Genomic DNA, 15,542 nt, shown 5'->3' on the forward strand with positions numbered 1-15,542 from the left:
TTTGTTAGCTGCTGCTACTGCTGTTGCTGGGAGGCCTGTGTCTTCAGAAATTCATGTGTTCTGTGAAAAGACATTTGTAAAGTTCATGCCCCGGGTTTGGACCAGTGTATCAGTGCTGTGGATACAAAAGGTATTTCCGGCCCAGGGCTTAGTTGACCTGCATATTCTGGGGGAGATTCTGCACCTGCTTGGTGGGTATGTCAGGCCCTTCCTCACCCTCCTGTGGCCCCAGTCTCTCCGTGTCTGAAAAGGCACTGCTTGGCCAGATGGCCTCCAGAGGGGCGTCCAGCACCACCAGCTGGACGGGGACTGCAGGGCAATTTATGTTCCACTGTCTTCCACTCTTGGGTTTTATTTGGAGACTGAATTTGGTGGCATCTGGAGAAGTTAAGGGGTTCCTGGACTTGGAGGCTCCAGGTACTGGGAGAGGTGGAATGCTCTCCTGCCGTCTGGCTTCTCGTGGCCAGCCAGCCCTTGCTATCTCTGAAAGTTGGGAGGGGTCCCTTGGCAGTGCTCCTAGGATGCTCATCGTGGGGAAACGGGAAGGTCTCACAGAGAGGAAGAGGGTGGGGCGGATCCTGAGGGATGGGTCAGACCCTGCAGCCTCAGCCCCGGCAGAGCCCGCCCTGGAGAGCCTGGGGGTTGCCAGGTGGACGGGGAGCGGCTCTGCAGGGTGGCCCCTCCCGCAGTGGTGCTGGGGGCTCCAAGCAGGAGGGAGCCGGCCTGGTCTGCTGCAGACAAGCTTGCCCTCTCCCCTGGTTTCCTTGGGCTGACTCCTCCTTGCCAGATAGGCCATTCCAAGCACAGTCAGCCTGAGTCCCTGAAGCCAAGCCCAAGCTGAGGGAGAGAGACAGCCTGGCTTCCAGCTGGCGTGAAGTCCTTGCTCCCCTGGAGGGGCCAGGCCAGGCCAATAGCCACCGGGAGCCCCGGCGTCGTAAATACGGTCATTCCCACATTCCCAGCAGGATTTCTCCTTCTCAGGCGCAGCAGGCAAGCCGGGGTCAGAGGCATGAGTCATGAAGGCGGGAGAGAGGGGCGGGATCCGGAAGACGGGCTCGGCAGTCCTCGCCTGACTTCACCCTGTCTACTGGCCCTCCACATCCTGACGGCGAATGCCCCAGGTGTGGGGCATCTGAAAGCGTGCCTGGGGTGCCATCAAAGCAGAGAGCATGGGAGACATCCATAGCATGGGGAGCAAACAGGCCACTATCCCCAGGGCCACCAGGCTGTGCTGGAATAACAGGCACCCTACAGGACCCCATTTCAAGCTAGTGGTGCTGGAAGTCCCTCTGGAGGCCGCCTAGCTGCGCAGTGTCCTTTCAGAGGCCAGCTAAGCACTGGCCTGCTCAGTGTCCTGAGCAGATGGAGGAACCTGGGTCACAGAAACGTGGGGTGGGGTGTGACTTATCCCAAGTCACCAGCTGGTTCCCTAGTATCAGGCTGCCACCTGACCACTTCCTGAGCCACTTGTCGAAAAAATCATCAAGGCCCCGTAGGAGCTCAGAGCAGGCAGCGCCTAGTACATTTCTCTGTGACCAGCGGACACCCTAGGAACTTTGGGGTGTGAGTGAGGGAATCTCACCCATACAGTCTTTCTTGGGAAGGCCTGACTTTCCAGAGGGGAATGGGGCCAGCCCCTGCCACACACCCACATGCTCTGGGATTTTAGCTCTGGCCCATTTCTTGGAGTACGGTGGGCACGTGGTGGCCTCCCTGTCACTCACTGGTCTGCTGAGAATCACATGGCAGAGGCTTCCACTTGGAGCCCGCAAATGGAGACCAGAGGGTCCTGCCTGTAATAGTCACTGCTTCAGTTTGGAGAAAGGTAGGCACACCCCTAAGGGGAGGGAGGCACCCAGGTGAAGGAGTGAGGGGCACCCTGGCAGAGCCATTCAGGGGAACGTTGTAAAAAACAAATTAATCTCAGAATTCCGATTGTTTCCTGATTCCCATTTGCTTCTAAGAGAGAATAGAGCCTGCTTTCCATCCCTTTCCTCTAAGGCTCATCATCATCCCATAGAAATATTCACCAAATCCTCTAACGCCCCCTTTGAAAGTCGCCATCAGCCATGGTGTCCCTGTACTCCTCCTGCCACACTTCTGCCTTGGTTGCAGACACTGATTCTTAGACGGTCCTGTGGTGGGGCTAAGGGGGGATGGCAAGCTTTTGCTGTTTCCCTTGTGATTTTCTGTCCTCTGTGCACCCCCCTGCCCCTGTGTGCCCCAAGCTTCCAGGACTTGCTCACAGCTGGAGGAGCCACAGAGGTTGGCCAGGAGGAGGGGAGCCTGGCCCCCAAAGACACCTGCCTTTTTACCAAGTGGGCCCCCCTTGCCACCTTTCCCCTACAGCACCCAGCAAGGATGGCAGGGCAGCTGGCTTCCTGGCATGCCAGGCCCCACCAACCCAGGCCACCCTGATGCCTGGCTCCCTAGTGACAGGTGGCTTCTCCTGCTCAGGGCCAGCCTTGTGCTCAGCTGCTTAGCCTGCGAGGTCCCCTGCCCTGCTTAGCGCTCGCTGTGCAGATGTGGCCTGGAAGGAGGCGTCACACTCTGTACCATGAAAGCAGCACTCTGCATTTCCTCCCCCGCCTCCGGACAAGACATTTGTCAAAAAGACAGTGCACTGGGGAGGAGGCTCTGGGGTGGAGGTGGCCAGCTTCATGCTGGCACTGCCCATCCCAGCCCGGACTGGCAGCAAGCTGGGAGCCTCCCCGGAGCCGTCCAGCCCTCGGTGGCCAATGGTCTCTTTGAACCCTTACCCAGATGGAACAAGGAAACCGTTCGGCAGAGCAGGAGGGACTCTCCCGAGAGTCCCCACGGGGCCTGCTGCTGGCACCCTCATGCCTGCCCATTGGGTGGGTGATCACTGAGGCATGGTCCACAGGGCTGGACTCGGCCTGGGTGCACAGCTGTGTCCACTGAGTGTCCGGCCTGCCCCCAGGCCCTCCTGCTTGCCTGAGACTGTCTCAAGAGGGCTGGAGGGTGTGTCAGAGCCCTCCGGAGGAACTGCAGCTGGTGAACGCAGTCTCGGGGCCTGGGTGCTGGGGGTGGGGTCAGCCCCAAGCAGGGAGCATCCTGCCTCTAACCAGCTGCCCCGAGCAGGGAGCATGTTGCCTCTAACCAGCTGTGTGACAGTATGGCCCAGCCTCTGCTGATCCCTCTCAACAGGGCTGAATTGTCACGGGAGGTGAATGACAAGGCCGGATATGTTGAGCCTCGTCTTTCTGCCCAAAAAATGTCTTAGAAGAACTGGAGATTTTGTCAAAGTGCAGATGTTGACTCTGAGGCTCCAAGGCCCGAGACTGCGTCTCTGAAAGCTCCCGGGGAATGGTGCTGTTGCTGGTCGGGGGACCAACTTCTGGGTAGCAAGAACTTGGAATGCCCGTGAGGCCGCTGTGGATGCAGAGGTCGCTTGGGTCTGTTGGATTGGTACAAAAGGGAGGTTCCCACCAGCCGCTCCTGAGACACAGCTCAGGGTGGGCGCAGTGTGGGCGAGAGCTCCTTGGGCCCAGCTGCCCTGCGGGGGCTGGCCTTGCTTTCTCCTTCCTCTCCCCTGAGGTGGGGGTGAGTGCTCTGACACTGTGGGGGGAAGGCACCCATGTCGGCCCAGCCTTCCAGATGGTGCCGTTGTGCTAAGGGCTTTGAAGCTTCCGTTGGGGTGGGGGCTGGCTGGGCAAAGCCCTGGAGGGGAGGCCCAGGGAGAAGTTGGCAGAGGGTCTCAGTCCTTGTGTCTTGTGGTCTTTCTGTCTGCCCAGGCTCACTCGGCCACAGCTTTGTTATTTGGAAGCCTGTGGTCAGGCAGCTCCAGCGCTGGCTCCTGGTGGGCCCCTTGGCACCGTATAGTGGTTGGGCAATGTGACCGATGACTGCTCCCCTACATAGTATGTGCCTAGGTTAGAAGGTGAGCAGAGGCTGCCATCTGTGCCCTGTTGCCCTCTGGCTTCCAACCTGGCGTGGCCCAGTGTTAGTGGCCTCTTTGCTGTTGGTATTGACAGCCCTGTCCATCATCTATCCGGTCCTGGCCTTGGCCTGCCGAGCCATGTGCCCACCGGCCACGGGAGCCACCTGCTTGATCTGCACGGTCCCAGTATCCCTAAGGCTTCAGCTGCTGGTTTCTCTCTGGTCTCTTCATTGTAGTCCCTCTTTCAACAAATATTTAGTGAGCACCTATGAAGTGCCAGGAGCTGTTCTAGACCCAGTTGGGGAAGAAAACAGCTCCCTGTCCTCTTGGGCTCCTGTTCTTTTGGTGACACGCATGTTGACCATAGACCAGGCAAGGCCAAGCCTTTCCAGTGAAGTAGCTCATTGAGCCCTCACAGCACCAATGCAGCACGTCCTATTGTGACCCCCCTTAGGTGTTTTGCAGAGGTGGAAACTGAGAGCTAGACAGGTGAAGCCACTTTCCCAAGGCTGCGCCACAGAGAGTGGTAGCTGGGCTTCAGACTGGGGGCAGGCTCCAGGGACCGTCTCAGGGACGGCTCAGGAAACCCAGCCTTGGAATTGCAAACACCCCTCTCCGTGCCCATCCCAGCATGCCCTCACCGTCCCTCCTTTCACAGATTTCCGAATGGTAAACATTCTGTATTCCTGAAATAAACCCTTCTTGGTCATCCGGAATTGATTCTTTAAATACCTGACTTGACTTGATTTGCTAATGTCTTAGGATTTTTTTGTATTTAAATTCATAGGCGGCAACGTTCTAGCCTTTGGTTCTGATGCCGTCAGGTGTCCAAACTGTGTCGTCTTTTTATGGAGGATGCTGGATATGGGTGGGAGCAGGGGGTGTATGGGAAATCTCTGGACCATCCTCTTAATTTTGCTGTGAACCTGAAGTACTCTAAGAAAATAAAGTCTTTAAAAAGAAAGAAAGAAAGAGATATCAATAAATAATAAAATGGGAAGTGGTCCTTCATCTTTAGGTTCTGGAGTAGTTTAATATAGATGGGAATTGTCTGTTCATAGAAAGTTCTATTTAATTCTCTTATAAAACAAGTGGGTTTGTTATTCTTTGTGGCGTAGATACAGACCTTTGGTAACCTGGTTATCGTGCTTGATGGTTATCGATACATTTGGGTTTCCTACTTTTCCTTGGGTGAGTTTGGTAACTCCGACAGCATAAGAATTAAGAGTGTGAGTTCACGAATCCAACTGCCTGGTGTTCATCTGGCTCCTGCTGTCCTTATTCGTTGTGTGACTGGGCAGACGGAAGCTTGGGGTGACCAGGGACCCACAGATGTGCCCGGTGTGACCGGCAGCTCTAGGTGTTGTATACCCCCTGGACTCCTGCCTCAAGTTGACCGTGAGCCTCTCAAGTTTTTCCTTACACCCCGTTTCCTTCTCCCCAACATTCTTATTTGTTTGTTTGGCACTGGGGGATTAGCCCATCATTTGTTGTTGTACTTGCAGACAAAGTAGCCCCAGGAATACCTTTCCTTTGGACGGAAGGCATTTCTAGGGGAATTTCCCAGGAGCAGCCGCTGAGCGGTGCACATTCTGCGGCTGTACTGCTTCTCTCGCTCTCCCGCATGGTCCCTGGACTCACTGGGTATGGATTTTCCGGGCTGCCCTGCTCTTTCCACCAACACTCTGGACATCCTGGGAGTGTCACTGAGTGGGGGTGGTGAGCTCGTGGGAAGCCAGCACACGTCTGCTGGCTGTCTAGGTCTGGAAGCCGTAGGAGGTTGCCCTATTCTTAGAGTCTAGAGATTTCTTCGTGATTCAGCTGGGTTGCCCCTCCTCTTGTTTTCCTTCCTAGAACTTGGTGTTCCCTTTTAATCTGAAGATTATCCTGATAATCTGAAGATAATCCTGAATGTGGAGACACGTTCCTCTGCCCCATCCGTTCTCCTTCACTTTTTTTTTTTTTTTTTTGGAGTCTCGCTCCATTGCCCAGGCTGGAGTACAGTGGCACAATCTCAGCTCACTGCAACCTCTGCCTCCTGGGTTCAAGTGTTCTCATGCCTCAGCCTCTGGAGTAGCTGAGATTACAGGTGCATGCCAACCATGCTGGCTAATTTTTGTATTTTTAGTAGAGACAGTGTTTCACCATGTTGGCCAGGCTGGTCTCAAACTCCTGACCTCAAGTGATCCGCCCGCCTTGGCCTCCCAAGGTGCTGGGATTACAGGCATGAGCCACCGTGCCCGGCTTTCTTTGCCTTTTGCTCAGCATGCTGGGAGACTTCCAGGAGCAGTCTCTGATTTATTAGTTTTTTTTTCATTTTTAAAATTTTTAAAACTCTTCTCCTTGTATTTGTTTGGTCATTTCCAGCAGTCCTTGTTTTGTTTCCTAATGGCTCCTTTTTTTAAAGCAGACAATTGTGGTTTTATCCAGGCCCCTCCTCGGAGGGTGAACTCTGCTGCTCTGAGGCTGCCTCCCTGTTCGGAGGCCTCTGCTAGGTGTTCAGCCTGCAGGTGCCCCCGAGTGGCCCTCAGGTCCCTGAGGTGTCTCCTTGTCTGTTGTGCGCTCACGCCGATGGCAGGTCGACTCAGGGTGGCTGAGGTGGGTGTCTGAGGGGTCAGGAGGCTGTGTCCAGACTCAGCAGGGGACTGAGAGCCCCCACTGAAGGACTGTGCCCACCAGGCACTCAGGAGAAGAGAGGACTGGCCTTGTGGGGTGGCCAGGACCCATTGAGACCATGGGGGTGGCTGGCAGCTGGGACTTCTCCACGTCTGTGAACTCTGCTGTGATCGCAGCCTGACGCGTTCCCACCCTCAGCATCTAGAAGCTCAGGGTTGAGGGTGTGGTGGGGAAGGGAGAGAAGGTGGCGGTGAGAGCAGACTGCCAGGTGGCAGTCCCTTTCACGTGAACTGGGCAGTGGCAGGATCCTGTGGAGGCAAAGTCTCCTCTGCTGTGATGCCAGGGGCTGAGGAAAGGCAGGGAAAGCTCAGGGTAGTGAATGTCCTGGACATCCGCTCCGTGATGTGGACAATGGTCACAGCCCATGTTTCTGTGGCCAGATTCTGACCCCTGATCCTCACTTTTGCCCCTCCAGGGTCCCCTGGTGGAACCTCGGGTATGTAATGGTGTGTGTGTGTATGTATGTGTAAGAGAGATATGGGGTATGTGTGATGTGGAGTATGTGTGTGTGATATGGAGTGTGGTGTGGAGTTTGTGTGAATTGGGGTGTGTGTGTGATATGGGGTATGTGTGTGTGATGTGGTGTGTGTGATGTGATGTGTGTGATGTGGTGTATGTGGTGTGGGGTTTGTGTTAATCAGGGTGTATGTGTGTGTGATGTGTGTGATATGGGATGCATATGAATTGGGGTACATATGTGTGTGGTGTGAGGTGTGTGTGTGATGTGGAATGTGGTGTGGGAGGTGTGTGTGATGTAGGTGTGGATGTCGTGTGAGGTGTGTGTGTGGTGTGTGTGTGCAATGTGGGGTTCATGCATAATGTGAGTTGTGCGTGATGTAGTGTGTGTGATGTGAGTTGTGTGTGATGTGAGGTGTGTGATGTGGGGCGTGTGTGTGATGTAGTGTGTGTGATGTGAGGTGTGTGATGTGGGGTGTGTGTGTGATGTAGTGTGTGTGGTGTAGGGGTTGTGTGGTGTTGAGTTTGTTTGAATCGGAGTATGTGTGTGATGTATGTGTGTGGTGTGGGGTTTGTGTGTGATGTGGAGTATGTGTGGTGTGGGGGGGTGTGATGTAGGTGTGGATGTAATGTGGGGTGTGTGTGTGGTGTGTGCATGTGTGTGTGATGTGGGGTGTGTGTGATGTAGTGTGATGTGGGTGTGTATGTGGGTATGTGATGTGGAGTATGAGCGTGATGTAGTGTGTGAGGTGTGTGTGATGTGAGGTGTGTGTGTGATGTGAGGTGTGCATGTGAGGTGTGTGTGATGTGAGGTGTGTGTGTGATGTGGGGTGTGTGCGTGATGTGAGGTGTGTGATGTGTGTGCATGATGTGAGGTATGTGATGTGTGTGTGTGATGGGTGTGTGTGAGGTGTGTGTATGATGTGGGATGTGTGATGTAGTGTGTGTGATGTGAGGTATGTTTGAGGTAGTGTGTGATGTGAGGTGTGTGTGTGATGTAGTGTGTGTGTGATGTGGGGTATGTCTAATGTGAGGTGTGTGTGTGAAGTGGGATGTGTGATGTAGTGTGTGATGTGAGGTGTGTGTGATGTGGTGTGTGTCTAATGTGAGATGTGTGATGTAGTGTGTGTGATGTGAGGTATGTTTGAGGTAGTGTGTGATATGGGGTGTGTGTTATGTGGGGTGTGTCTGATGTGAGGTGTGTGATGTGGGATGTGTGATGTAGTGTGTATGACGTGAGGTGTGTTTGAGGTAGTGTGTGTATAATGTGAGGTGTGTCTAATGTGAGGTGTGTGTGATATGGGGTATGTGTGTGATGGGTGTATGTGCGTGTGTCTGTGTGTGTGTTCGTGTATGTGTGTCTGACTAGAGGAGATTTCACATGTGTGCTCACCCCTCAGCCTTCTTCCCTGCCGTGCTGGTTCTGACCGTCCAACAGTGTCTACGGTACTTTGCCCTTCCCTTTCTGCTGAGAGTCTACCTGCACTTTACAAACTGATCCGTGTCTTCTCTGTGTTCTAGTTGCTTACAAATATGCTTCTGCCCTGCTAGATTTCTCTGATTCATCTCAGCTTTTTCAACAACTAGCAGCATTCCTGGCAATGATAGATGCTCAAATATGTTGCAGGAATGGAAGGAAGAAAGGGAGGAAAGAAAGAAGGGAAGACGGAGGAAGGAAGAGGAAGGAAGGAAGGAAGGAAGGAAAAAATGAATGAGTTGGTGAAAGGATAAATGGATAAAAGGAAGGAAGGAAGGATAGATGAATGGATGGGTGGGGGGAATGAAGGATGGATGGTAGATCAGTGAATGGATCAGTGAATAAATGGATGGATGGAAAGATGGAAGGAAGGAAGGAAAAGGAAAGAAAGAAAAGGAAAGAAAGAGAAAGAGAGAGAGAAAAAGAAAGAAAAAGAAAGAAAGAAAGAAAGAAAGAAAGAAAGAAAGAAAGAAAGAAAGAAAGAAAGAAAGAAAGAAAAGAAAGAAAGAGAAAGAAAGAAGAGAAAAAGAAAAGAAAAGAAAGAGAAAGAAGGAAGGAAGGCGGGAAGGAAAGAACGAAGGAAGGAAGGAAGGAAGGAGTAGGTAGCTGGGTGGCTGCATGGGTGAGCAGGTGAGGAGATGGATAAATGGCCTTAGAGTAAAACCTGTCTCCCTTGGCCCACCCTGCCTCTCCTAGCTTTTTCCTTAATGCTTCTGTCCCTTTGTTAGGCCTTGGGGATATAGAGTTGAATGGGGCCTTTCACCTGCTCATTAGGGCCCGGTCTGGTGTGGAAGAGACAACCGAGGCACCCTCTTGGTCCAGCCACAGCTCTGCAGCTCCACCCCCTCCCCCCACTCCTGGCCCAGGCAGGCAGATACAGGGAGGTAACTGCACGCAGGACGCATGCACACAGTTCCAGGTGGCCTGTGTATGCAGGAGGCACTCCCCAGCCCCAGATGTTTTACATTTGTTGCAGAGAACGCGGCCCATGTCCCATGTCAGCAGACATGGCTGGGGTCAGGGTGACATCAAGGGGGCCAGGCCCGGAGGCTCTCGGTCAAGAAGACTAATGAACCTGCCGCCCGTTTCTGCCTGAGCCTGGGTCCCCTCGGGCATGTGAAGCAAACCCTGAAACCCACCACTGGCCAGGGGACGGCCCCTGTCATTTTTGGCTTTTCATGGATGATACGGTATTCCCCTTGGAGGGCTGGTTCAGCTCATATATCAAAAGCTGTGGTAATTATTTCCTCCCACTGAGGAAGGCTTCCATTTAGCTTTCTCTACCCCCCCTTATTAATTATCTAATTACAACCACATTCTCCAAGAGAGAGCAGCCTTTGACTTTCTGCCCAGGACCACTTAAAAAAGGCTTAAATATTTGGAGTGCTCTGAACTTTGAAAAGTTGTGTGTGTGGGGGGGGGGGGGGTTTACATATGCATGGGTTTCAGGGAAAATATGTCTTGGCCTTTTCAGACCCTTGCCTTGGTTCAGTGAAGGTTCCTGGAGTTCTCTGAGGATATAGGCTGCTGGGGTGAAGCCTGGGGCTTGGGGTTGGGAGAGGGCTGGGGGTGAAGGAGCAGAACCACACATCCCCCTTGCACACTGCTGTGTAGCATCAGACACCCACGCCCACAGGGACACACACGAACCCACACACACAGATGCACACACCAACACAAAAACATGCACACTGACACTCCCACGGGAACACACACAGAGCCACCGATGAGGATGGACATGCTTAAACACACACACACACACACACACTGACACGGACCCACTCACGGGGATGTACACACACACACACGCACATTAGCACTTCCACGGGAAAACACACACACTCACACGGATGCACACACTCACACAGAGACACACCTACACACTGACACTCCCACAGGGACACGCACACACCCACTGATGAGGATGGACATGGTTACACACACACACACACACACACACACCATACACGGACCCACTCACGGGGATGTACACACTCACAAACATGCACACTATCACTTCCACCGGAAAACACACACACATGGATGCACACACACATACACGTGCACACTGACACTCCCACAGGGACACACAGACCTACTCATGGATGCACATGCTCACAGACACACACACGCACACTGACACACACACACACAGACCACCTTACATGATGCACACACTCATACATGCAATTTACACAACTTGTACATGGACACACACTGACACTTCTGGACATTCTTTCCTACTCACACACTCTCACATTAGTGGGCACACTCACAGACACACACACGCAATGTCACCGAGCACCACATCACACGTTCCTCCAGCTTCCACATGTGGCTTCCACATCCTGTTCCCAGGGCCTGGGGCCTCCCTGGACCTCCTTCCCTGCAGCAGAATCCTCACGGTGGCCCCTCTCCTGGCGGCTGCCTTGGGGAGCCCATGCCTGCCTCTGGGCCGACACCCACCCCTCCCACCACGCTCAGCCCCTCTGGGGGAGGAGGGTCTCGTCGCGCTGGTTTGCCCCTTAGCTGAGGGGAGCTCTCTAATAATTCTCGCTGAACACATTCTCGCTGAACACTCGCCTCCCACGAGCTCTGCCAGTCAATGGGCTATTCTCATGTTTGTGCCACGGGTGTGGGAGTGAGTCCTAACATGGGCCAGGCCCTGTGGTGGGCAGCAAAGGTCCCGGGGCTCAAGGCAAGTCTTCAGAGATCCCTGCTAGAGCTCAGGTCTCCTAGCAGGACAGCAACACAGCTTGGGGGCTGCTGCAGGCTGGCCTGGGTGTGTGGCAGAAGCAGCCCTGGGGCGCGGTGTGGGGCCCACCTGTGTTCGCCACAACCCCGACCAACAGCTGATGCCAGTGGTATGTCCCCTGCCCTGTGGGCCCCACTGCAGTGCCCCAAGACCTTGGGCTTATGACACCACATCCCTGTGCACCCTGGGTCTCAGACGCTGGCCCCGGCCACCTCCCAGCACCTTCTCTTTGAGCTTGGTGGGCACAGAGGGCCGTGCGGCATCGGGGTCTCCACCCCGGCTTCCTGGAGGACCTGGACTTTCCTCCTGCCTGTGTCTCCTTCCCCTGCAGGTGGGAACAAGGCTCTGGGTAGCGCCTGAGTGGGTTCTTTCTCCAAGGCGCTTGGGACAGCAGGTTGCAGCCCGGAGCTGCACCGAGCCTGGCATACCCACAGTTGGATTGGCCCACAAGTGCGCTTGGAAGTCATTTGTGTGGCAGGAGGGGACCTTGTGGGGCTGGAAGAATTGTGTGTCTTGATCACAGTGGGGGGTGCAGGAAACAACACGCATGATGAAACTGCAGGAAGTACACATATGCCACTCACACACAAACACACAATACACACACAAAAACACACACACTCCACATACCCACATACACACATAAACACACACCACGCACCACACAAATATACCACATACTACACACACTCCCCACACTGTACATACACACCACATACACACACATACCACACACAAACACACCACACCCCCACATGCAAACACACACCACATACACTGCCACACACAAACACACATCACGCGGCACACAAACATACCACACACTACACACACATCCCACATTGCACATACACACCACATAGACACACACATACCACACAAACACACCACACCCCCACATACACACACACACACACCACATACACCACACACCATACAAACATACCACACACTACATACACACTGTACATACACACACAAGCACACCACACTCCCATATACACACACAAACTCACGCCACATACACCACACACCATAAAAACATACAACACACACAGACATACCACATACACATACACATAGATAACATACCATACACACTGCCCACTATATAGCACATATACATATCCCACACCACACACAACCCCCCACACAAACACACACCACATACACCACACGTATCACATCCTACACACACACTTCACACTGTACATAGACACCACATACACACACAAACACATACCACACACACAAACACACCACACCCCCACATACACACACAAACACATACCACACACCACACAAACATACCACACATTACACACACGACACAAACATACCACACATTACACACACTACACAAACATACCACATGCATACACATGTACCATATACACTGCACACTATATACCACATATACATACTCCACACCACACGCACCCTCAACAACCCACCCCCCCCACACACACACCACACGCACCCCACGAGTGATATATGAATAAGCTCCTGGTGTCTACTGGTGTAAGACGCCTGGGTGTGACGTGGTGACACCATTGTATGTGTGGTATATGACGTGGTATATAATATACCACATGTGGTATGCCGTCTGTGTGGATATGTATGTAATATGTTTGTACAGTGTGTGGGGTGTGTGTAGTATGCGGTGTGTGTGCGGTGTGTGGTATGTGTTTGTGTGTGCATGTGGGGGTGTGGTGTGTTTGTGTGTGTGGTATGTGTTTGCGTATGTATGTGGTGTGTATGTACAGTGTAGGGTGGGTGTGTAGTGTGCAATATGTTTGTGTGGTGTGTGGTGTATGTGATGTGTGTTTGTGTGTATGTCGGGATGTGGTGTGTTTGTGTGTGTGTATGTGTGTGTATGTACAGTGCGGGGTGTGTGTGGTGTGTGTGTGTATGTGGGGGTGTGGTGTGTTTGTGTGGTGTGTGGTGTGTGGAGTGTGGTGTGTGGTGTGTGGTATGTGGTGTGTGGAGTGTGGTGTGTGGTGTGTGGAGTGTTGTGTGTGGTGTGTGGAGTGTGGTGTGTGGTGTGTGGTGTGTGGAGTGTGGTGTGTGGTGTGTGGAGTGTGTGTGTACGTGGCAGTGTGGTGTGTTTGTGTGTGTGGTATGTGTATGTGGTGTGTATGTGCAGTGCGGGGTGTGTGTGTAGTATGCGGTATGTTTGTGTGGTGTGTGGTGTATGTGGTGTGTGTTTGTATGTGCGGGTGTGGTGTGTTTGTGTGGTGTGTGGTGTGCATAGTGTGGTGTGTGGTGTGTGTAGTGTGTGTGTACGTGGCAGTGTGGTGTGTTTGTGTGTGTGGTATGTGTATGTGGTGTGTATGTGCAGTGTGGGGTGTATGGTAGTGTGTGGTATGTTTGCGTGGTGTGTGTAGTGTGTGGTATGTTTGCGTGGGTGTGTAGTGTGTGGTATGTTTGTGTGGTGTGTGTGTGTATGTGGGGGTGGGGTGTGTTTGTGGGTGTGGTATGTGTGGAAGCTGCATGAAAGGCACATGGGACATCTCTGTGTTGTTTTTGCAACTTCCTGTGAATCTGTAATTGTGTCAAAAGCACAAATTTTAAAGCAAGAATCCACCGTAGACAGCTCCCCCCAGCGGCTGACCCATTTCTCTGCGTCCTCCTCCCTGAAACACAGCCCTCTGCTGCCCAAAACCCCACAGCTCCCTCAGGCCTGTATAGGGCCAGTGTGCACATCTCGTCCCCAGGCAGCCTGTTCTGAGGGGCTCACCCACAGCCAGACAGCATTCATGGCTATGCCGAGCACTGGCCAGGGAGAGGCCTAGGGGTGGTGAGTGAGAGAGAATGCACTCGGGGGCAGGAAAGGGCCCTCGGGGGCAGGAAAGGGCCCTGGGGGGTGGGAAAGGGTGCTCTGGGCTTGGCCTGGCTCTGGGGGCAGGGGTTGTAGAAGGTTGGGCTGGCCCCGTAGCAGTCACCTGTCCAGTGTCTTTTGGGAGGAACATTGAGTAGAACAGAGCCAGCTCTCTCAGGGCCTGCCCCGTGTCCCGTCCCACCCAGCCTTGGGACGGTCTTGGGACAATCCTGCAGGATGCCGAGCGAGGCTGCCTTATCTCACCGTCTCCCTTCCTTATCTTCCAGGCTGTCCATCGCGTCGGCAGCGCAAGTGGAATGGGATGCATTCGAGTCTGTAACTTCTGAAACCTGAACAACCTCAGGAGGCCCTCACCTCTGCCCTCCACCAGCGTCGAGAGAGGGGACAGCAGTGACATCGGACAGAAGACCCGGGCTCCCGTCCTCCCCCAGGACGGTCCCCACATAAGAAGGGCACTCCCAGCCCTCTTGCTGGTGACGTTGTCATGGTCATCTTGTCTCTGTTTGGATTTTTCTTCTGGGTCTTATGTTTATTCTTTCTGAAAATGTCTAGATTCAGGAACACATTTACGAGGATTTGGATTTTGAATTTGTATTTCCCTCTAAGTGCCTTTTTTAATGTCTATTTTTTTAATAAAACAGAAATGCATTCTTGTACAATTCTGTTGAAACTGGACCAAGGCTCTCAGAAGAGGACCCCCGAGTTCCTTCCCCTCCCCCGAGCCTCTGCATGATTGTTTCAAGTCAGCCTGGAATTCTTATTTTCATGCCGCTATTCTTTTTCTTTCTCCATGATTTGCTCGGCTAGCCATTTTAAAAAAATATTCTCTGTTCAGTGTATATGTTGCTTGTTTGTTTTATTTATTGAGATATTTTTACAAGCTAAGTGACTGCAGTGTGGCTGTGTATCCTGCTCCCCACCCAGGAAAAATAAAGACGTCCGCGCAGCCGTGGTCTCCCCATCTCTGTTCTCGTCTCCACTTCGCAGCTCCAGGCGTGGCCTGAGAGAGTCAGAACAGGTCGCAGGAATCAGTATTGCTTCACTTTAAAAGGCACGAGAGAGGATGTGAGACGTTTTATGCCGTGCATAACTGCAGAAATTTCTAGAAACTACCAACTCTAACACAGTTGCCAGTGTGAACAGACCCGGGCCTGGGAGAACAGAGGGGGCCTCAACCCTTTCCCGGTGCCTAGTCCTCTGCTGCTCCCCAGCAGCCTCAGCACAAGAGACCATTGCTGTCACACCCGTGCCCCACTCTTGATACAGAAGCGTGCCCATCCTGTGCACGGCCCCTGCTGTCCAAAGTCAGGGCCAGCCTTCCCTGCTGCTCACCCTGGGTGGTATTCCCTGCTCTCCCAAGCATGGCATTCATTTGTGCCATCACCTGCCTGCCTGTCCGAACGAGTCACTGTCTGCTCCACGTGCATCCGTGCCA

General features: G+C 53.2%; 1 protein-coding gene across 1 annotated transcript in view; it reads left to right on the forward strand.

The window, feature by feature from the left end:
- TWIST2 (twist family bHLH transcription factor 2) overlaps positions 1-15,053 on the forward strand; it is a 61,071-nt gene extending 46,018 nt beyond the window's left edge. Inside the window, exon 2 of the mRNA XM_007966855.3 lies at positions 14,374-15,053. The gene's annotated coding sequence lies outside the window, so the exon portion shown is untranslated. The remainder of the gene's footprint in view (positions 1-14,373) is intronic.
- The last annotated feature ends 489 nt before the right edge of the window (positions 15,054-15,542 follow it).

This window comes from Chlorocebus sabaeus, chromosome 10 (assembly GCF_047675955.1).
Source record: "Chlorocebus sabaeus isolate Y175 chromosome 10, mChlSab1.0.hap1, whole genome shotgun sequence".
Lineage (NCBI taxonomy): Eukaryota > Metazoa > Chordata > Mammalia > Primates > Cercopithecidae > Chlorocebus > Chlorocebus sabaeus.